At 37.6% G+C, this 23,606-nt stretch overlaps 1 protein-coding gene across 1 annotated transcript in view; it reads right to left on the bottom strand.

Moving 5' to 3' along the window:
• LOC134528318 (uncharacterized) overlaps window positions 1-23,606 on the bottom strand; it is a 706,112-nt gene that overhangs the window by 597,421 nt on the left and 85,085 nt on the right. The gene's annotated exons all lie outside the window — the stretch shown is intronic.

Raw genomic sequence — 23,606 nt, 5'->3', positions numbered from 1 at the left:
TTTTAAATTATGATAATTCAGCTCATCAAAGGTATTCCCCGTTCTTTTTTTAAATTATTTATGTGATTAATTAAAAACTCAAATAAAAACAAAAAGAAAGGCAATTTTAAAATGATATTCTTTGCAATCCTTTAACATTCTGTGGCGAGACCGTATGTGAAAGTATAATCCTGACAGCTAATTCAGCCCAAAAAAAATCAATAATCAACCAACCGGGAAGACTTTCTTTGTGCTTTTGAGCAGGAATGAAAGTGATCAAATGGACTCAACAAAGTGAGTAATGACGAGGTAATAAAAACGAGAGAAGAAAGGCAACGTAAAATTAATTATAAAAAGGAAAGCTAAGTGGGCTGGAGGGGAGATTATTAACGGCGACAGATATAACAAAAAGGAAACAAAAAGTAACGTAACAAAAGAACTGTAAGAGATGATACAGTATCTAAACGAAGAAGCGAGGTTCAAACGCCCGAAAAAGGAGGCAAAGGATAAACAACCACAGACAAGGAACTTTGATTGAAACATGAACAAAGAAATATCTACGTTGCAAGGGAATTTTGTAACTGAACGCAATAAATAACACGCCATAAAAAAACACGCTAGTGTGAAAATGTTTCTATACCTAACATTGTGTTCAGAAAATAAAATACCAATGCGTAATGAAGACATATCAATGAATGCATGCAATACATCAGCTACAGGAAGAGAAAAATTGAAATAGCACTTGAGGATTAAAATACGTTCAAAAATCGATAGTATGTTTTGTTTGAGCTAGCAAATATACCAATAAATTAAGAATTACGTCCAAGAAAAAAAAAGTTTAACTAACCAATATTTTGGTAAACAAAAAAGTAAATGTTCAAATAAAATAATTGGCTGAAATAAATAATTAAAGTTTGTTTGGCACTATTTACTTTATTAAGTAAATGTTCAAATAAAATAATTGGTTGAAATAAATAATTAAAAGTTTGTTTGGCACTATTTACTTTGTTTACGACAAACACGACTATGCTTACTTGGTTTGAAAATTATATCGCCCACAAGAGGTAACTCACTAAAAAAAAGCATCGAACAATAAAGAGACTGCACAGTAAAAATATTGTAGTTGTTTATTTTTAAAACACTTGAACAACATATTTAATCCCTAATGTATACTTGTATAGCTTTCATCGTTCTAAACATTTTGTGTGTGTGTCTATACAGTTTCTGTTTCTGTTTCTGTTTCTGGCAATTGCCCTAAAAAGTGAGGACTAGATTACACAGTAACTTCCAAAATGTGCAATTCACTAAAAAAAAATTATATCATAGAGATGTTCCTATTTCCAATTATTTACAAGATAACCTAAAATCTTAGTCGATTATTTGAGCAATTATTTTTAATAAATCAACAGATGTGCAGTAAAATTTGGTATTCGTGTTTTTTTTTTAATAATACAGTTAAATTTGGCTAAACCACTGGTTGTTTAATCAAGCCTCCATGTAAGGGCTTCTTTTCATGTAAAGGGGACTGTATAAGGATGCCGCTGTCGCCCTTATTGTTTCTGTGTCAAATAATGACTCCATGCTGGCGAGTCCTTTTGTGACAGAAATACAATTAAACTTTCCGCGTACTACTTCCTAACATAATTAAAATATTTAACTGACATTTAACATGTTCAAGTTGTTCGGAAGTCGTAAAAACCTTTTGAAGCTCTTCAGTGTCGAACATAAAACAATTCATTCACTGAGAGTATATCAAAATAATTGATGAATTGGTTTTTGCCTAAAGACTAAATGCAATGCAAAAAATTATTTTTGTTCATTATTCATTATGTGTGACAAACAAATGCACTTTGTGCAAGTACTAAGCATATTAGCCACGGAATAGCCTGAATTGTCCAGAGCGGCGGTAAGAGAGTTTCCCCCCCCCCCTTTTTTTTTTCATGTGCTTTCACTGGGCCACAGTCAAGGTGGGGTCGCGCAAGGTTTTGTAATTGTTTCTATTTGCGCGACTTTTTTTTACATAACTTATATCACACTTAGTAAATATCTCTAGAAAATATTTGTGACACAACATAAAAATGCAAGAGAGGCAAAAAAAAAAACATTTTCCGTACTTTTGCAAAAGATTCCTTTGAAAACCAGTAGCCAAAAAAAAATAGTTTGTAATTTTACAAGAAAGATATTGTCAATTTATAAAACACGTTGCTGTGGCATTTTTAAATATACAATATACGTTTTTAGTAACAATTCATAATATTTTCAATGTCGCGCTTACGAATATTGGCACATAGTTGTATATATTGATTGATGTTTCATTCAAGTAGGGATTTTTTAAACCAAAGAAAAAATATATTTAAATATTCGATAATTGGACTTTATTTGGTTTTGATTGTGCGCAGTTATTACTGGAAGACAATTCAGGGAACAGTTTACAAATAACATTAACTATTGTAGACAACGGGACAACACCAACCTAGTATATTACTGCGAACATTTTTTTTGTAGTGCTACAGTTGATTTCACGTAAATTTACAAATATCTATCATTTTACATTATGTCAGTCCCATTTGCACAAAAAAAATTGGTTGTCTGTAAAGTCGGTTTACGGACGATAGTTTAAAGTGACAACGTCATAACAAAACATTGATGAAATGATTGCATACTTTTATGAATAAATTTGAATCATTTTTATTTTAATAATAAAAGAATAAATACTAGAAATTATACTAGTAATCAGATTATTAAAATGCAAGAATAATTAACCTTTATTGCCGAAATTATTGTTGTAATAAGCAATGAAAACGACATTAACTTTTCACTTCACTTTATAAACAGTCGACGAAACAGTTCACGTGTAGATGACTTGTAATTAATTTTAAAAACTGGCGTTTAGCTATAAAGTTTAAATATAATTATGAACAAGTTTTCATATAAATAAACTGTAATCAAAAATTCTATCATCAATTATATGAATCACCATAATTTTTTAGTCAATTGTAACATAACCTATTATTACTGCACTCGCCGACAGCGTAACGGAACACAGCGTAACGGGACACAGCGTAACGGGATACAGCGTAACGGGACACTTTTTCGTGCGTGCAGCCGGCGTTCATCGATTTATTAGACGTTGTCACGTCAAAAAAAAGAATCAGCGTAGTGTCTAAATTTACAGAAAACGTCCTTAGCTAATAGTAATGTCAATAAAACGAAAAGAAAAAAAATCAACATGGCGTGCGAGAGCCCGCCTAAACCCGTGCATGTCCGCGACTGACGACGCGCCAGATGGTGCCAGGCGCCGTCGCACGACGTCCTGTACAAAGGAGAGATTGGTCTGGGAGGCATTCGACCGCTTCATAGGTGTTTCGACGTAAAGAACTCGCAGTCAACATTCCAGATAAGCCCCGGGATCACAAAGGGTCCTATAACGCAATTTTGTAAATTGGAACAGAAATATTTATGTAAATTTACAAAAATATCTGTAAATTTGGTACTTTTACGGTGAAAAACAGCAGTGTCACCACAAAAAAATAGTGTTCGCAGTAATAATTGTGTTCGGATTCTTACCCGGATATTTATGCTTTGTGTTGTCCCAGCACCTCCAATAGTTAAAGTTATCTGTAAAAAGTTCCCTGAATAGCTTTCCAGTATTAACTGCCCACATTATTAAGCATAATAAAACAAAATAAATTCAAATTATTGCATATTTGTTCATCTTTTCAATAACTAAAACTTAATTATGCTTAAATAAAACATAAAATGCACTGATTTCAGTAAGAAATATTTAGTATTATCTAGAAAAAACATAATTTATATATTATAAAATAACCATTGTCATGTGTTGTACAAAGTTCAATCTCTTTATTTTATTACTACAAACTATATCTTGTCAACTGGATTTCCGAAGGAATCTTTTGTGAATATACAAAAATTTCTGCCTGTGAGTAAGGCAGTTTTAGAAAGAGTAGTGGTGTCAGCGGGTGTGTTTAGTATTGGTGTGTCGAGGTGGCAGTGAAGGGTAGGTAGTGATGAAGTTGCGAAATAAGAGTGTTGTGTGAGAAGACGAACTGTGAACCAGAAAAATAAAACTGTAGGACAAGACACTAACTATTGCGTGAGTAGTGGTGCCTACACTTGCAGCTTCCGTGTCAACTGTTTAAGAGACTTTTAATAGACTTTTTGCAGATCGTGTAGTATTCAGTAGAAAGTGTAGTTGATCAATCACTTTGAGAATTTGAAATGTAATATTCATGAAGCTGTAGGTTGGTTCACCAAGAAATTAATTTTGAAAATGTGAGTTAGTCTTTCGGTACTCGTCTGTCATGTGTGACATATAATCTAGATAACAAGAAAATTCATGTGTTCTCATGTTGCTGATACACTTCGGTTATGAAACTCGGTCACGAAATTTAACGTAGAACTCTTTTAAATAATGCCGAACGTGCTAAATATAAGCAAATTGTGTTTTCAACTACATTTCTGGACGCGAATCACAGGCAGTTTCCGCACCCGTCGCTATAATTCGCTGCCGGAGCAGCTACGTAAACTATTAAATCATTTGATTAGCAGACAGAAATTTTATACTATATAATGAAACGGTTCTAATAAAAGCAAAAAAAAAAATTTGAAAAAAATTCTAAACCCCAGATTTTCGACAGTGAATTTTATTCAAATACTGTCTGTCTTGTTAAAATTAATCAAACAGTTAATACGAAAATGTTTCCGTTTGTCTTTGTGAACTTTCGTTCTTGCCATCCGCCAGAGATGGCAGTACCGTGGTTGTTACACATTTCCGACCATTGAAATTACTACCACCAAATGGCCGTACACCCAGAGAAAAACCCCACTTACACTGTTCTTTCCCCTCCCCCTTTGTGTGATTTTACGATTCTTTAACGGTTTAAGTCTCACGATGTACTTTTTGAAAGAAGTACTGTAACCAGCAGGAGATCTTGCGAAGGATACTGGCGCGTTTAACGTCTCTTTTTCCACCTTCGCAGGAGAGAACGACCTCTGTCAGGTGCCGAGGAGGACAACGTAGGAGAAAAAGAAACAAGGAGGGGGGGGGGGGGGAAAGGGGAACAAGCTGTCTGTTGGGAGAGGGGTCCCCGGACAACTCCCTTCCCGCGAGTTAATGTTGACATTAATAGATTAGCTTCGCTCGGCTCTCCAATCCCCGACAAAAGGTGGAGAGAGGCACGCTTTTTAGTGACCCTGGGATGGGAAGGGGGGGGGGGGTGGAGTGGGGGAACCCCCCCCCCCCCCTCCTTTTCACAAACCGCTGACAGCCCCATCTCCAGAGGCGGCCAAACAAAAAAAAAAAATGTTTTTATTTTTTTAACCGCGGTATATACACACACAAGCCATCAATCTCGTTTTGTTCATACCACTAGTTAGCTAGGGCATCCAGACGGACAATGTACACGTGACAACTTCCCGTTAAAATTGGTCAATGTTGCCTAGCTAAGGTACCACGAGTTCAACTGGGGTTTGGAAAGAGGGGGGCGTATATTTCAGAAACCGTGTGGTAGTGTCATTAATAGAGACCTGCAAAATTCGCTGATTCATTCGGTAATAGGCTAGAATTCAAACACATATACCTCTTAGATAATTTTGCTATTGGCTTACTGTTCATCTGGACGAATCTCAACAAGTTATAAACCCTCAACCAAAGAAGGATCGAATCACAGACAAACTAGTTGAGACGACTTACAAGTCGGCAGCCAATGAACTTGCGTTATTTGCGTTATTTGCGTTATGTACAGGGGTATGTGCAGTCTATCCTGAAGGCCATCGAAACCGCGAATTCTGCAGGTCTCTAGTCATTAGTGAAATTGTTTATACACCAACATGTGTTTTACACACTTCGATCAAAGATTTTTTTTTTAAATACACTCTAGGTGATGTTACATTTTAGACTGACGCGCTAATTATACTTTGTGATGTGGTATGTTAGAGACTCAAAATACCATTTTTTTTCTTCAAAAATTTCTGTTTCGAAAAGGACGAGTGCTGATATCTGTTACGTGATTGTAAAAAAAAAAAAAGGTAGTGTATATTAAATTAAACAAGTGGTGAATCTTTATGCACAATATATAATTATTATTTAAATTGTATTTTTATGTTCAAAATGACAACACTTCTATTCATGACGTGAAAATTACCGCATTATTTTTAGTGTAAGTTCTAGGGAGTGAGCATTGCTGCTTGGTTTCAGTGCCCTGTAGAAAAGGTTTTGTAATTTTACAATGAATTTTTTCAGAAACTAGTTGCTAGTTATTTTCTTGTAAATCTACAAATGGTACAGTGTAAAACGTGCAATATATTCCTGGGCCGGTATTAAACTAATGGTATATTTGAAGAACCGCATATTCTAGTTTCCCAAATCATGATAAACATAGAATTGAAGCATGCTTTTGTAAGTCCACACTGTGTCGAGAAAAAAAATAGTATAATATTTTTTCCCGGTAAAACTAACAAATAAATTTGTCAAGAAAGAACGTACATTATTTTTATTATTATTATTCAATGGGTTTGGGGGATACAAAGCAATTCCGTGATCATACGCCATTAATGGTTTAAAATGTATGTCTCGGAAAAACCTCAAAAATTGACAACACGAAAATTATCTATACTGTATAAGCATATTATATATTTTTTTGACATCAGCTTATTTTGGCTTGTTCTCCGAATGTTTATCTCTTTGTTGTCCATTCCTGAAGTTTTTCTACGATATCAAGTGCAAACCACGTGTGTCCATGAAATTATTTTTAATCGATCTTCCTTTTTTGCACGAATCGATCAGAGAACGTGTTTGTGAGAGTTTCACAAGTTTTTTTTTCAGTTTTTTTTTTTCAAGTGCAGCTGCACCGAACTGCAGTGGTTTTGAACAGTTTCGTCCACCGGGTGTGCTCAAAACAAAGCAGCCAAAACCCCGCGTGGGCAACGGACAGCGAGACAATCGAAACGACGATCAATCGACGAACAGATCGACGCGGGACGGGAGTCGACCATCGCGACTCTCGTCGCGTACCCACGGGGAGAGGGGGAAAAGGGAGGGGGGGGGGGGGCCGCGTTTCATCGCCGCACAGTGGGAGATTTGCCCGAAAACGTGGTCAAAAATACAAAAACCAATGTTATGTCATACAAACTTCATTATAGGGGTTTTCGAGGTCACTGATTACGAATTTAATGTTAAAATCAATTAGTTAATGGCCGTTCATCTTATAGAGGCTAAAATAACAAAAAATACATATAATTTGTAGTCTATAATATGCATATTAAATGTTTGTAAATTTATTGAAAATTGCTCATCATGGTAAATAACATTTTGTGTGTAACAGATATCTCATTCCCATTTATTGTTACAGTCAGTGGAACAAGTGATTCAATTTGCTGCTCGATGTAGTTTTTTTCTCTTACAATGCATTCAGTGTTTTCATGGAGAAACTGCAGTCTGATTGGCTTACAAAACCTGGGAGATGAAGGCCTCGGATTCTTCCATATAACAATTTCGTCCCGAGATTTCAGTTCAGAAGAAACAAGTTGCAATGGTACGAAGATGTTTAGAACACATTGCATCCGAATCAGAATCGTTGTTTAATCTTTGCTTGTACTCACTGTGTCCCGACCTCCCATCACATTTCCATTTACAAATTAAACTTAATGCACGCACATCGTCGGGATGTAAACTTTGTATCACTTCTTCTTGGACTAGTAAAATACGTTGACAGGTGTGATTTAACAGACTTTGAAACTTCACTTCTGCACTTTTCTCAGTAACTGTGATATTCGTACGCGGTGCACAACACCTCGATTTCGCTTCCCTTACTGCTTCATAACTGGGATACAATTTGCAGTTGTGTTTTCGCGCTGTTGATCTAATTACACTGTATTGATGCCTACTCAATTTAGCTTCAACCATTGTAGACAAAACCTCATCTGCAGATATTGTCTTCTCGACTTGCATACTATATAACGCTTCCGATATTTCGAAGCTCTTGTTGGGGTAGTTGTGGTTATGTCTTTTACTATGTTGGCAGAATCTATATTACCAGACGAACGAAGGCTCATCTGAGTGGCATAAGACAACATCGACATGTCTACATTTGTACGTAGTTGCTCTGTTCTCCTTCGTTTCGTTCGTTCACTACTTGAACAAAATTCCACAGAAGGGCATACACGTTTCTTTGCCGACTCTCCAGAACTGGGATTACTTACCGGAATACAAATGTTCTTGCTGAGCCATGCTTGATTTTTATTCAGAAAATAGTCAATGTTTCTTGAAGATTCTTTCCATTTAGTGTTTAGCTTAGAAAAAAACGTGGACAAAGCAGGCCTTGCACTCGCAGGTATTGTTATAATGCAACCCCGTTTCTCGGACAACACTTTCTGTGGGTGTTCCAGACTAGTTCATATGTCTGAAGTTAAGAAGCCCTTCAGCATCAAGAATAGCTCCCTCCTAGTATATGCCAGTTCTTCTTCTCCTGATCCAAAATGAAAATTTTGCATGACTGCAATGCAATGGCACTTATTAAAATCATTGGGCGGGTAAAAAAGTTCAGATCGGGAAAGAGGGAAATTGGTTTACAGTAATGGAGTCCTTTCTTGGATTATTTTCTGTATGAATAGAGTAATATAGATGAAAAACAATTTGGAATATTAAAAACATAATATTCACAAATTATTAATACCATTTTGTTAAATATAATTACAATAGTGTAATAAAATGCACTGATATTTTTATGCCATTCTGTTATAGTGAAAAAAGAAAATACCAAAGAAATAGTCAACAAAATTCTACCATAATTAAGATGTCAAAAATTGTTCATTACATTGTGTTGTTTTTGGTGAATTCGTTTACAAGTTCTTTGTTCAGTGCTCATTTGCGTTCGCAACAGTAGACCCTTAGGAATAATGTCTTATTCGCGGGATTCATTCTTGGTTATGGTCGATCCGAATTTTCTTAAGGGAGGAAATGTAACTGACTTGGCCCTAGAAGAGCTAGTTTTCTCGGAGTGCTTCCCATTTCACTGTTGTATTCCATTCATGCTTCGATTCTACCCCAAATCACAGTCACTGGCACTGAAGACCTAGGCTGTTAAACTTCGCTCAAATTTCTCAATTGTTGCCATTTCTTCCATCCAATCATTCCATACAGTCTCGTGAACTAATTTAGGAAGTTTCTTCATCTCATTAGATAACAATCATTGAATTGTAAAACAACACAAGACATAAACTTAATAAATTCCTTATGGGTTTCACCATCATTTATGGTTATTTTACAGCTGGAAAATCTAAAACAATTGTCTTTAAAGGACTTTAGATTTATTTCTTACCAATAGTAAAAAATTCCGTATAATAAAAAATCGCACTATACCAACACTACATGTGGTTTTCATCAAAGATTTCTGAAAGGCTAGACCACCACTAGTAAACTTCTCCAGACTTTAACAGACATCGATGACGATGTCGAGAATGAACTGACAATTAGTGAAGCTTATGAAGGAATAAGAAAAAAGGCATCTGGTATTAAACGGGCTATGCACATTGTCGACGGGTCGGCTTAGACCCGCCATAGCCTCAGGGAGTCGCCACCAGTGCAGCAATGAAGGAAAAAGTATCGTACACAAAGGGTATCACATATTAGCAGCTAGTTATTGTAAATTCGTATTAATAAAACAATAAACTAAACGCTCTATTTCGAAAGAAAGGTGCATAATGTGGCATACCCAACTAAAAGCCTCGATGTAATATGATAAAACTAAATTTTCATTATGTTCACAAAGTAGCTTTAGAAAATAAAACAAAAAAACATTACAGCTTTATATATAACAACATAAGGCAGCTATATAGACGCCATATCTCCAGGAATTGCATCAATTTTTCATAACTCAAAAATATAATTTTTTACGGCCGCGACATTCACTTTAGTACAGCATGGAATTATCTTCAACATAGTTTAGGTCCGCCCAACGCACTCGACCCTCACTTATCAACTGTCGTGAAATCTCAGGATATGGGAACTTCTCATTGCCATATCCGGTTTCCCATGCAGGGATGATCTAACATTACTACCACATCGCCAGTTTTGTCGGGATTTTAAGTTCGCGATTTGCATTTTGACCACGTTTTCGGGCAAATCTCCCACTGTGCGCCGTGCGAATCCGACGCTCTGGCCCGCCTGCGCGGACAAAGCGAGTGAACCAACCCTGGCTCTACATAAAACGTGTGTGTGGGTATGAAACCTGCATCCAACCACGGAATATACGAACTCACAGAAGCGAAATAGCGCGGCGAGCAGGAATGTATCCAGCTTCATGTTAAAAACACACAAAAAAAAGTCAGCTGACTTATATTATACAGGTAGAGTCTGAATTCGACCGACAAACTTATAGCCGCAGGTTCATCACGACAAAATAAGTTGAAAACCTCTATACGACTTATGGTCTAAATTGCTTGCCAAGGTTGGTATACGCCTTTGAAGTTGGGGCTAAACAACATTTATATTTTAAATAACAGACACAGTGTTTAAGATGGATCACTGAGCGTTTGTATTATTTATAACTGAATAAAGTTTTACAACCACCGCGAATTGTTTGGCTTTAGCAAAATTACTTCATTGAAATTACTGGGAGTAACACCTTTATCTTCCAAATAAATTTGGTGACGTATTATTACATGTGAGTTGTATGTATGTGTGTGTGTATATATATATATAACACGAACATAGTTGTGTAAGAAGTTCAAATGTGCAGCCCAAATGCGTAAAGCGCATTTCGGGATGGTTAAAAACTTTTGTGATCGAATTTTGAGAGACACTTCAATAGGTATGTGTGTAGAGGACTCCAGCAACCAAGGGTCGTCGATTAATGTTTTCGTTGACATGTTAGCTGCTGCAAGGACCTCGATGCTCCAGCAGCCAGTATTTATACCCTAAAAAAAAATTAGGGGTGAAGGGGGTAGGGGTGGAAATGACGGTAAAGAGATGGAAGGAGGGAGGGAGGGGTGAACATTTTTTTGGAAGTGTGGGGGAACAACAGTAGTAGTAGTGGTGGTGGGGGTGGTTTATTATGATAAAAAATAAGAAATAAAATTTTTTTAAGAAATAAAAGGAGTGAAGAGGAGGGGGGAGATTGTAGATTATATATGCTATGAACCAAGTGGTGGGGGGTCAGTCTGCCTGCAGCCACCATGAGGGAAGGATCGGTCGCCATTTTTTTTGCCCTCACCGGGTTCGAACCGAGGACTCCGAGCTCCATGTCGCAAATTTATGTTTTTTTTTAATATTTTTATTAAAATTTTATTAATTGAATTTTTTATAAATTTTAATTTTTTTATTAAAATCGGATAATAAATAAAGATTTTAAATATGGCGGGCGTAACGGAAATTGCAACAGTGACGTCATAATTCAAAATGGCGGAAAACAATATTCCTGAATGTTAGAGAAAACAAAATGACGTCAAACAAGATGACGGATACAATATGGCCGCCGGGATCAAGGTCAAGGTCACGAACATCCAAGATGGCCGCCGTGACGTCACAATCCAAGATGGCGGTCGGCTCCACAGCTCCACAGCCTGAAGCCTGGCGCCGGACCGCCATTCCTATACTACTTATAACGTATCTAAAACTATCTGAAATGATGTAACTTATGAAAGAAAAATTGTAAATATTCCAGAAAATATGTTGTAATATTTCTAGGAAACATTCCCCACTCACATTTCTACAACTCTATATTAAATATTTTAACGAACTGTTTAAGCATTAGTTGCAAACAAATATACGTTCCGATATTACAACATGCGTGGAAGACAAGAACAGGCCTGCCTAATAATATCTTTCGTCTACGGCGATTTGTGTTCCGCCATTTTGGCGGCCATTTTGGCGGTGTGTGCGGCTGGAGTTAACGACACCCAGGGCAGTTTTACTTCTGGATGCCTAGGCCCAAGGCACAGGGTATGTATTTCTCGTGTAAAACTTTCGAGACTATAGCCGAGAGTTAAAACGCTGAAGCATTGTCTGTGGTTCGTGATTGGGTGAGTTTCTATCAGGCACATATCTACTGTTAGAACACCAATCACAGTAATTCAGTCCGGAAGCAAACGCGTCCTGAGTGGCTAGCTCAAAGAGGGCAATAGCAAGGAAGAAACAGTTAGCGCGAGCACACCATACTGCAATCTAATGGGCATTCGGGCTCTGGAGGGGCTATCGCCACCACCCTCCTCCTTCAGGAGCTGCGCTTGAGTGCAACGAATAGAGCAATTAATAGTTCAGTGCATAGTGCAAATAATGGGCATTAATAGTGCAACGAATAATAAAATACAAATTGCAAGGAATAATGCAACAAATACTGCAACAAACAGTGAAACTAAATGTACAATGTTAAGTGCTCCGATTAGTGCAGTGAATAGTGCAATGAATAGTGCTACAAATAGAGAATAAATAACGCAATAATAGTTAAATGAATAATTAGTGCAACGAATAATGCAATGCATGCAACGTATATTACAATAGATAAAGCAAAGGATACTACAATGAAAAGTGCAACGAATTGTGCAATGAACAATGTAACGAATAATGCAATGAATAGTGCTACAAATAGTTAAATTAATAATGCAACGAACAGTGCAACGCATTATACAATTATAGTGCTACACGGAAAGAATAGTGCAAATTATTGTGAAATGAATAATGCAACGAATAGTACAATGCATAGTGCAACGAATAGTACAACGAATAGTGCAACAAATGGTAAAATGAATAAATGAATCACAGTAGAGTGTATCATATACATCGAAATCATCAGAATGGGGTGGAGGGTGGGACGATGGTATGGAGCAGCGAAGGAATGCGTCTGTACGGGGAGAACTCCGAGAAAACCCAACCGGCCCACGGTAACGTCCGTCACGTTTACCACTTGAGAAAAATCCGGGGTGACCCTGCCGGGAATGGAAACCGAAGCGCCTTAGTGGGAGGGAGGTCATCTGAACACGAAACACATGTGCGCGTAGCTAACAAAGGCAGTATCGTGGGAGAGGAAAGAACGAGCAAAGACCAGAAACAGTTATACCAGCCGTGTGCATGTTGTTGAAAAACAGTGTGAGGAAACACGATGATGAGAGGAATGAGGCGAGACAAAGACGCGGGGATAACTCTTGTACGAAAACACAAGTCTCAAAGTTCACCAAACCGACAGGAAGTTGGTAGTACAAATAAATGTTGGGTGATCGAAGCTCTAACTCGAAACAACAGGTCACAAAAAAAAAAAACCACACGCTTGTCGCAAAAGATAAATACCAAGAGTTTAAGGAAACAAATGGTAAACCTGAAGAGGAGGAGTTAGCGTTTAATAAGGATGAGAAACAACAACTTGGCTTCTTGGTTGAGAAATGTACATGAAAATGATGTGCCCGATGTCTCTGAATGCCTTGTTGAAGCCATCCTCAACAGCGAGTTGTCGAGGATGGCTTCAACAAGGCAAGCCGAAACGTCGGGCACAACAACCTCAATCCAGAAGCCAAGCAGAAGTTCGACCCAACCCACACGATCCTCACAAAGTAAATAAGCCACAAAGTACCGGAAGAGGGAGGTCAGAGAGTCAAAAAACCACTAATTTCGAGCTATGGGAATAATCAGACTTTTTGTGTATCCATGAGGTCAGGGCATGGTGGAAATTTGTCCGGGGTTGTCTGTTACCCTAAAATGTGGGGGGGGGGGGGGGGAAGTTAAAGACCCAGAATTACAATAATTTTAAAACCCGATGTTTTTATTTTATTTGGAATGTTTCCGATCCAAAAGGTTGGGTTATGGTGGGAAATGTGCCCGGGGTTCGTTAATGGCAATATGGGTACTATATCTGCAATTATCTGGCCATTCTTCCGGCGTGATAAAGTGTATGATTTGGATATTCCATCAGTCCGTGTTGATTTTGGCACAGATGGTGTACACATAATTAAATCAATAGCCATTCAGTTTCCAGCGAAATATAGCTATTACACTGCTGAAAGGCGAATGGTGCCATTAATACTGAGTTGAGCATATACCGTGCATAAAATGCAAGGCTCCACGGTAGATTATGCAGTTGTTTATTTGGAATCGCGTCTCTTTGCTGCCGGACAGGTTTATTTATGTAGCTCTTTGGCGCATAAAGTCACTGGATGGTCTCCAAGTATAAGAACTTGATTGCTCTAAGATTACAAGAAAAGTTCCGTGTAATGTTGACGCATTAGCTGTAATGACTAGATTACGTGAACATTAATTTTTAAATTACGAGATTAAATATTTCCTGGGTAGGTTAGTTTCAAAATCTAGTAATATAAAATTAAAAGTATACGAGGGAATTTGGGTTTGCTTTAATGTAGTTTATTTATGGAATATTTCTAATAATACATATAGGTATAAGACAGCTCATTTAGCTAATACACTGTATTAATTGTGAATCTTTCATTGTTATAGTTCAAAATGTTTCACATATTTTTAATATATTAATTAATACTAACTTATACTACTTTGAGGAATTGTAACCAAAAGTTTTTTTTATCAAGTGAAACAAAGAAACATGCATAATTTAAGATAGTAATAGTTCCTAAAGTAATTGTAAATCTGAAGAAGGAAAACCATAACGCATTTCCATTTGGGCTAACAAATGTGGAGTTTCTATGAAGCGTTAGTTTATTCGTTAATAATTTATAGACATTTATTTCCTAATAAATGTAGGTGTTTTAATCAGAGAATTAATTTTTGACGTGACAACGTCTAATAAATCGATGAACGCCGGCTGCCCTCACGAAAAGAAAATTGGTTGTCTGTAAAGTAGGTTTACGGACGATAGTTTAACGTGACAACGTCATAACAAAACATTGATGAAATGATTGCATACTTTTATGAATAAAATTGAATCATTTTTATTGAATTATCACTATTTTGTATGGATACAAAGAAGGAGTGAAATGAAATCTACAATTTAATTGATAAATTTACTTTTATTTGCACTCATCAATTCAAATATGTTTATTACTTTAACGAAGATATTATTTTAACTATAACTTTTATACATGTTTGCTATTTAACTTCAAGATCGTCGAGAATGTTTTACGTTTTTTCGCAATTACACATTTAACGACGAAGTTTGTTCGTCGTGAAATTAAACGTAGAATTTAATAAAAATGCCCTTGCAGTTAGTAAAAAAGTATTAGTAAGTTTAAGAAAGAATTTCGGCTTTAATCTCCAACCCAGACGCGCGTGGTGCGCTGGGGCCGAGATTAAAATTAGTCGAGAATATTTTACGTTTTTATGTCTTCCAGTGCTCAAAATGATATGCAATTGTGGCCCCGGGCACGAAATTTTATTTATAATTCATTAATAATAACGCCCCTCGCGATAAACAAAGGAAAATATGTATTTAACGAGTGCCTGGTTGCCGCGGACGCGGATAGATAGCGCGATTCGTTCGGTTCGCGTCCGTCACCGTAGATGACAGAACCGTAGGGGAATAATATTATTTCGTTTTTATAATACCATTTTATATCAAATACGCATCCCAAATACACCAAACTTATTTATAATGTGTGTTTTTTTTAAAACATTGTGCAAAAGATCCCGGGTATAATTTGAATTATTACGTGTAACTGTAAAACACCATTGTTCGTACAAAAACGTATTTGAAAATTCAACATTACTTTTAAATAACTGTACCGATTGTGCTGAAAATCGGTGGACGATCGTTAAATTACATAATACTAATAATTCAAACGACGAAAACATGATTGAAAAGTCAAATCGATGGTTGATCCAATCGAGTGGAAGAGAGAAGCGGCGCAAGCGTACAATGAGCGTAACGGGACACATCGTAGTGGGACAATGTGCGTTACGGGACACTTTTTCGTGCGTGCAGCCGGCGTTCATCGATTTATTAGACGTTGTCACGTCAAAAGTGTCCGTTACGCACATTATTCCGTTACGCTGTGTCCCGTTACACTCATTGTTCCGTTACGTTGTGTCGCGTTACGCCCATTGTTCCGTTACAATGTGTTCCGTTACAATGTGTTCCGTTACGCTGTCGGCGAGTGCAGTAATAATAGGTTATGGTACAATTGTCTAAAAAATTATGGTGATTCATATAATTGATGATAGATATTTGATTACACTTTAATTATATGAAAACTTGTTCATAATTATATTTTAACTTTATAGCTAAACGCCAGTTTTAAAAATTAATTACAAGTCATCTACACGTGAACTGTTTCGTCGACTGTTTATAGTGAAGTAAGAAAAGCCTTGGGAGGAGACCATGATTGTACTATAAAGAGTGTAATGCCAGTTCACTTACGTATTTTAAAACTTAAATTTACTTCTCTCTACGACAATTCAGGTTCACCGATTGTATTCCGGGGTATTTTCACTATCATAAAGATTATTTTGGCACACCAATATGTTTGGTACGTCCCATGTTCACGGAAGTGAATCTATACGGGTTTATGTCGCTCCACGCGGGTACACCATCTTGACGACTTTGGCTCGCGGGTATAGCAGAAAAACATAACACGTTCTATTACGGTTTTGGTTAAGACTTAGAGTATGAAAACTTTTATACTCAGAACCAGACCCCTTCGAAGAAAAAAAAGGGCGGGTGAAGTCCGTTAACCTTTATTTTCCACATTATTTTTCAGCGTGTTGCAATGAAATAATTTTGTTACAGTGGAAAAAAAAATTCGTGGAGGTTGTAGAACTTCGTTCAATTAAACATAATACAGATTCTCAGCGTTCCAACTTAAAATACTTTCTCTATTATTTACAGTAAAATTGTAGTTCAGCCCCAACTTTAAAGCACTTCAGACCGTAAGACAACGCATGTTTTTGAACTTATTTTTCGTCGTGACGAACCTGTTGCCGAAGTTCGTCTATGTATTTTAGACACGCTCCGTATAATTATAACAAAGTGAAGATACAAAACTTTTACCGATATACCTCCTTCGATATGACGATAGAGACCGCAAAAATTCGCGGGTTCATTTCACGATATGATAGAATCCAAACAACTGTGCCCTTATATTGCTTCTCTGATTGGCTCACAGTTTATCTGAAGGACTTTGAGCCAATGGAAAACCTTCAACCAAAAAAAAAAAAAGTATCGAATCGCAAGCGTCCCAGTTGACAGGTGTCACGAGTTAATAGCCAAAGAGCAGGTGGCATTTGCCTGAGTATGTAGGGGGTTGCGGAGTCCATCCTAGAGGTCAACAAAAGCGCGAATTTTTCCAGTCTCTAGATGTGACTGCAAACATCGACGCCACGAGGGATCAGTGTCCCGGATGTTCCCGCGCCTGAAAACCGATCCTCGGGAGTCGCTCGCCGTTAGAGACGAACAGCTGCAGCGCGGACCCCCAACTACAGTCCATTACCATCCGCGCGCCCCTCTCCATCCGCGGCCGGACCGACGCCATCGCATAAATTTCCCCCCGCGCCAGATAAGACAACGGACGGCTAATTACCAGCCTGCTACCATTGTTGGCGTCGTTTAAAGCATTAAGACCTGCCTGCCTCTCTCTTATCAGCGAGTGAAACCCACCCTCTCCCGCGCCTAATAGGCGGAGCAAACAAGGAGGGGTCGTCGGAATCGATGCGGATGTGATGTACTCGCGACCTCTGGTCAAGGACGGCGGCCTGGAGCGCTGGAGTCGGGCCAAACCCGTGGTGCGGGCTTATGGCAAGGCTCCCCGTGTTCATTACTTGATCTCACTGTCGTTACTTTTACTTAACAGCTATTTCTAGAACTTTTAACTCGATACCTCACTTTTTGCATTTCTTGTTCTGCACGCAAATACATTTTCAACGGATATCCATCAGGTGTAATAAGACAAATTAAAATGGGGGGGCTTATCTGTAAAGTCGGTTTACAGATAATTTTACGTGATAAAGTCATAAGAAAACATTGATGAAAAAATTGCATGCTAACCTCATTAACTTTTCACTTCACTTCATATACAGTTGACGAAACAGTTCACGTGCAGGTTGTGTGCTGCCGCTGTCTCTCTTCTACTCGGACGCATCGGCCGATGGAGTGGAAGAGAGATAGATGCGTCACAAGCCGATCGTGCCTCTCTATCGCTTGTTCCGCGCTCTCGCTTGCACGCTCGGCTCAGGCGGAACGTGACAATGAGACATGCTTTTTCGTGCGTGCAGCCGGCGTACATCGATATATACGACGTTATCACGTCAAAAAGTCGCGCAAGTATTAATAATAATTACGAAAACTTGCGCAGCTTTTTATTACCCATTGCGTTACACTTAGTGAACATCTGTGGAAATAATTAGTGAGAGAACAACCAATTCAAGGGATGTTATCTTTGAAAGATTTGTGCAGTGGGAGTGCATGACTTGATGTAAGTTTTTGGACATACGCCATTGCTAGGGAGTTACAGTGTTGAAATTTCAGTTTTAGCCCTTAAGGAGCCCGCCCACCCGGGCACACACACGGTGCGCAGAGCTTCAGAATAATCCGAATGGTACCTTTTTAAGAAAATCATTTAATAATGCGCTGAAAGAGAATGGTTGTGTTTCCGTTTTACGTTTCGAAACTGTATTTTTCAAGAGAGTGAAAAGCACTGGAACCCGTGTTTTCAGAGTAATTTTTTAGACATGAGACGTCCGATACATATTCATGAAAGCACCCAAGGGTCTTGCACTACACCCTTATCTTCATTCCTTCGCCATATAATGTTACGTTTACCGCTCAAATTCTCAAAGTTTCCCTGTGCACGACGAAAAGACCGCGCCAGTTCACATCCTTGCGCTTAGAGGCGATACCGTACTAGACGCACCAACGATCGTAGCACTTATCATCCCGCCTCGCTAGCACAATAAACACCCCTGACTAGGCGGGCCACTTAAATAATAGTGAAACGAGAAAATTAAAATTCAACCATGAGACCCGCGCCTGAGTTGTCCCCCCCCCCTTTTTTTTAACGTCTCTACGACAAGATAATTAAAAATGAACTTAAAAGTTACAGTCAGGGAATTTGTGGAATAATCGGACACGACCTCATTGCAAGGTGCAATCCCAACATTCGCCTGGAGCGATTTCGAATACTGTGGTGAACTGTAATCGGGATAAATAGACCAATCGAGCTTGGTTTCTTTAATTAGGCTTGACTCAAATTAGGTAGGTACTGTCTAAGGGTCCCCGCATATTCAGGGGTTTATTTTTGTTACTAAGGCGGGATGATAAGTGCGACCATCGCTGGTGCTTCCAGCGCGGTGTCGCCTCTAAGCGCAAGGCTGTATGAACTGGCGCGCAGTCTTCTCGTCGTGCGTAAGACAACTATGATATCTTATCTGAGCGATAACTATTACATTATATGACGGAGAAATAAAGATAAATATAGTAAAAATCCCTTAAGTGCTTTCAAGAATCTCTACCGGAAGTTTCGTGCGTAAAACGTAATTAGAAAACGCGTTTTTTTAATAGCCATTTTCACTCTTTTAAAGATACAGTTTAAAATCGAAATACGGGAACACAGCTACTCATGGTAAAACTATTGTGTTTCGTTTGTCTTTTCGTTTTGTCGTTTTTTTTGTCTCGTTTCAACTGTTGTGCTGAATTATTTGGGGTTCAATATTTTTGTGTTGTCATCATTTGTGGTTTTTTTTTTCTCGTTCTCTTAGTACATTTTTCTTTGTTTTTCTTTGTTTGTTGACCATATTCCTGTTACGGAATATTTTGTGGTGTTCATATCCTTGTTGACAACAGCAATTGTTTGCTTAATTTTGTGTGTTATTTGTCTTTTTAGGGTATTTTTATTTATTTCTTCCTTTATTTTTTTAGTTTTTCTTCAACAGAAAAAGTTCTTAGCAATGGCGTATGTCCAAAAACTTACATCAAGTCATGGGCCCTCAGCGTAAATACTTTTTGTGAACAGACTCCACTCGGGTATCTTGATCAGTTTTCAAATCGCGTGATTTTTTTCTGAAGCTCTTGGACACCGTATGTGAGCCCAGCCCCTTAAAGCATCTATTAGAATAGTCGACCACAGAATTTTTTTTAAAACCTGTTAATGACAATTCATTAAAAGCTTAGTGAAAACTATTTTATTTAAAACCAATTAAATATTTATCTTTTATTAAAACAAAGTTTTTTCGGATACAATAAACGATCCTTGGGAATAGATGTATTAAATTAAAATAATACAAAAACATAAATAAGATATAAGAGGCTTGGATAACCACAAATACAAAAGCTTCGAATACTCACGTAAATTATTTTGCATTCATTTATAAAAATTTGGGCATCTACTGTGCGAAGTAAATACTCCACACTATGGTTAAACAAAATGTTATTAGCGTCGTAAGGGCTACTCGACGCAATACTCCTTTGGCTCGTAAGATAAGTATTAAAATCACACATATTAATAGCTTAACATATGATGTCCGTATTCACCATCGTCTAGCTTTAAGATTTACTGCTAGTATAAATAAATTTTATCTATTGAAAGCAAATGAAATATGTGACTGTTGGGAAAAAAAATTGAGAAATTTCGAAATAAGGAAGTTTTGTAAAATAAAATATTTCATACAAAGGGCAGAACTTTCAAAGGATTTCTGTAGGTTTCTAATGAAACTGAGAATTCATTCGACATTTTGAAGTAAAAATTAGCTGGCCCCTTAAACGTTTTTCCAAATCATAAAATTTGACCTAGCTGATGCTGGACTATCCTTTCATCACCACCTACCATAACCAATGAATGATGATGCGAAATCGTAAAATAAATGTATATATAAATTTGAAGTAACAGTGTTATTTTAACGCAATGCTAACAAAAAAGTTCGATCCAGACTGCAGTATACTACAGCAACGCGATTCACACACTGCCATTGCAAAGTGGAAGATAAATTATTTAATGGCCAACAGTAAAAGTCCAGTAGGAAGATAAATTATTTGTTGTCCAACAGTAAATGTTCGTGCAATGCAACATTCTCAAATTTGACAGTTCCCAAAAGTAGTACAAGTGTACGCAATTCATAACTGTCACTTGCAATGCATCGCATGATGTTTTTTTCACGAACGCTGTTGACAGAACAGCAGTGGCAGAAGCATACGTAGACCATTGGCGCCACTACTTTTGAGAACTTTTGAGCGGAGCTGCGTGACACAGACAATCGCAGGTAGGAACATTAGCAGTCCTGAAAGAGAAAAAAAAAACGAATAAATAAGGTTGTTTTTTAATCGCGAGAGCTTGCCTGCGTGCGCGGACGGGAATAAAAGTTGCAGCTAACCGAAAAAAAAAACTAAGCGTACCTACCAACAATATGTACGGGCATGCAGATTTCTCGAAAAGATTTCGAGACTAGCTGTAAGTTAAAACACTGTAGCATCGTCTGTGCTTCGTGATTGGGTGAGTTTCTCCCAGATACACATCGATTGTAACAACACCAATCACAGTAATTCAGTCCGGAAGCAAAGAAACGCGTCCTGAATGGCTCGGTCAAATAAGGCAACGACTTCTCTCGCAGACGGCCGCCAATCACAAGGAAGAAACCACAGGTGCGGGTATACCTTGTTGCATTCTAATAGCCGTTAAGATCTTTTTGCGAAAAATTCCTGCCCCTAAAAATATGTAATTACTTGGGGCTCGTAAAAATTTACGGATTCATTTCGCAGTAAGAAGAAAAATTTTCAAATATGTATACTTCTTAGCTACTTCCGCTATTGGCAAACAGTATATAGGAAGGGACTGGGAAAATTCGCGGGTTCAATGAACTCTGGGATGACCTCCATAGTTCTACGTACACTCGGTCAAATGTCACCCACTCATTGGCTGCTGTCTTGTGAGACGTCCCAAAGTAGCAGCCTGTGATTCGATACAGGTTTGGTTGAGTGTATCTCGTTGGTCCAGAGAGTACTCCAGATCTGTTGTGAGCCAATAGCAGAGGCAGCACTGAGGTATAACTATTTCGAATTCAGTCTATCGCGAAATGAATCCGCGAATTTTTTCCTGCCTCTATGTAAAGGGAATACTCCTGGCCAATGAAAGACTCAAATAATTAACAATACACAGGCTAGCAAGTTGAGACGTCTCACCAGACGGGAGCTAATTAACTGGTGACATTAGCCCCAGTAGGCAGAGAACCGACGAGTATATCGGGAAGTCTTTGAAAACGCGAAATTTTATGGTCCCTTGTGATTACTCTCATTTTCTTAAATTTATTTAATTTTTGAGTATCGTTCGGCAATTCATGCCTAATAATTTTGCTATTGCTGGTAAACTGTGCATTAATAACATACAATTTACAGTTTTTCCGTTTCTTTGTCATCCCTAACAAAATTACGCAGCAATGCAACACAAAACAAATGAATTAAAAGCTTTAAAGCGACTTAACGTTTTCTAACTCCTAACAAACAGTAAACAGCACACCAAGACACATTATTGACAAAAAAAAAACTATGTATCTACAAAAATTCCATTCTCCAAACAATATAACATTTTTTTAAATATATGTAAAAAAAAAGTACTTGGTTTGTAATAAATTCTGACACCAGCCAAAAGAATTTTCATGAAATACATCGCAATAATTCTTTCACAAACTACCTCTAATGTGTTTAATGTGTTAATGTGCGAGTTTCGCTAGGTTTAAAAAATAAGAAAACACGAAAGAAAACATTTATTTTTATAAACGAATTCGGAATGCGTGACTATATTTACATACATATCTAGCAATTATAACACTAGTCATAGATCATATATATAAATATATATATATATATATGAGCTAGTATTTCAGTACTAACTAGTGATGTGTAACATCTAACCTCGGAAACGAGCAAATTCATTAGTTATCATGTTGCAAACATTTATAATACCTAACTCGGACACAAAATGTAATGTAGCGTTATTAAAAATAATGCTGAACGTGACAAATATATACGCAAATTGTGTTTTCAACTGCATTTCTCGACGCGAAACACACGTAGTTTCCTCACCTGCCGCTAGAACTCGCTGCCGGAGCAGCTACGCCGACTATCGAATCATTAGATCTGCAGAGCGAAATGAAAAAAAAAAAAAAACTACCTATACAATGAAACGGCTCCGATAAAAGCGAAATGGTCTTGGAAAAAAAACCAACCGCTGCTCTAGTTAAAAAAAAAAATTCACCAAGCTAGTTAATACAATAAGTTTTTTTTTTTACTTTTGGCTTTGTGAACTGTGGTTCGCTCCATCCGCCACAGATGGCAGCACCGTGGTTGTTTACACATTTCCCGTTCTATGACTTCCGTCGCATTCGCGAAAAAAAACACTCCCACCAAATGCCGCATACAAAAAGCTAGAGACCGGAAAAATTCACGGATTCATATCGTGATAGGCTGAAATTCAAACATGTGTACAATTCTGCTTGTTCTGCTATTGGCTCGCAGTTTAACTGGAGCTCTCTGGACCAACGAGAGACTATCGACCAATGAAGCGTCGAATCACAAGCTACCCAGTGGAGACGCCTCACAATTTAGTACCCAATGAACACGCGTGTTTACTTGAGAAATGCATATGATAATGGAGGCTATCCTAGAGGTCATTGAATCCGCGAATTTTTCCCGTTCCCTACAAATAGCTAAAATAGTACACAGTAAAAAAAAGGA

The sequence above is a fragment of the Bacillus rossius genome, chromosome 1, assembly GCF_032445375.1.
Source record: "Bacillus rossius redtenbacheri isolate Brsri chromosome 1, Brsri_v3, whole genome shotgun sequence".
Classification (NCBI taxonomy): domain Eukaryota; kingdom Metazoa; phylum Arthropoda; class Insecta; order Phasmatodea; family Bacillidae; genus Bacillus; species Bacillus rossius.
This window is presented reverse-complemented; position numbering and strand designations above follow the sequence as displayed.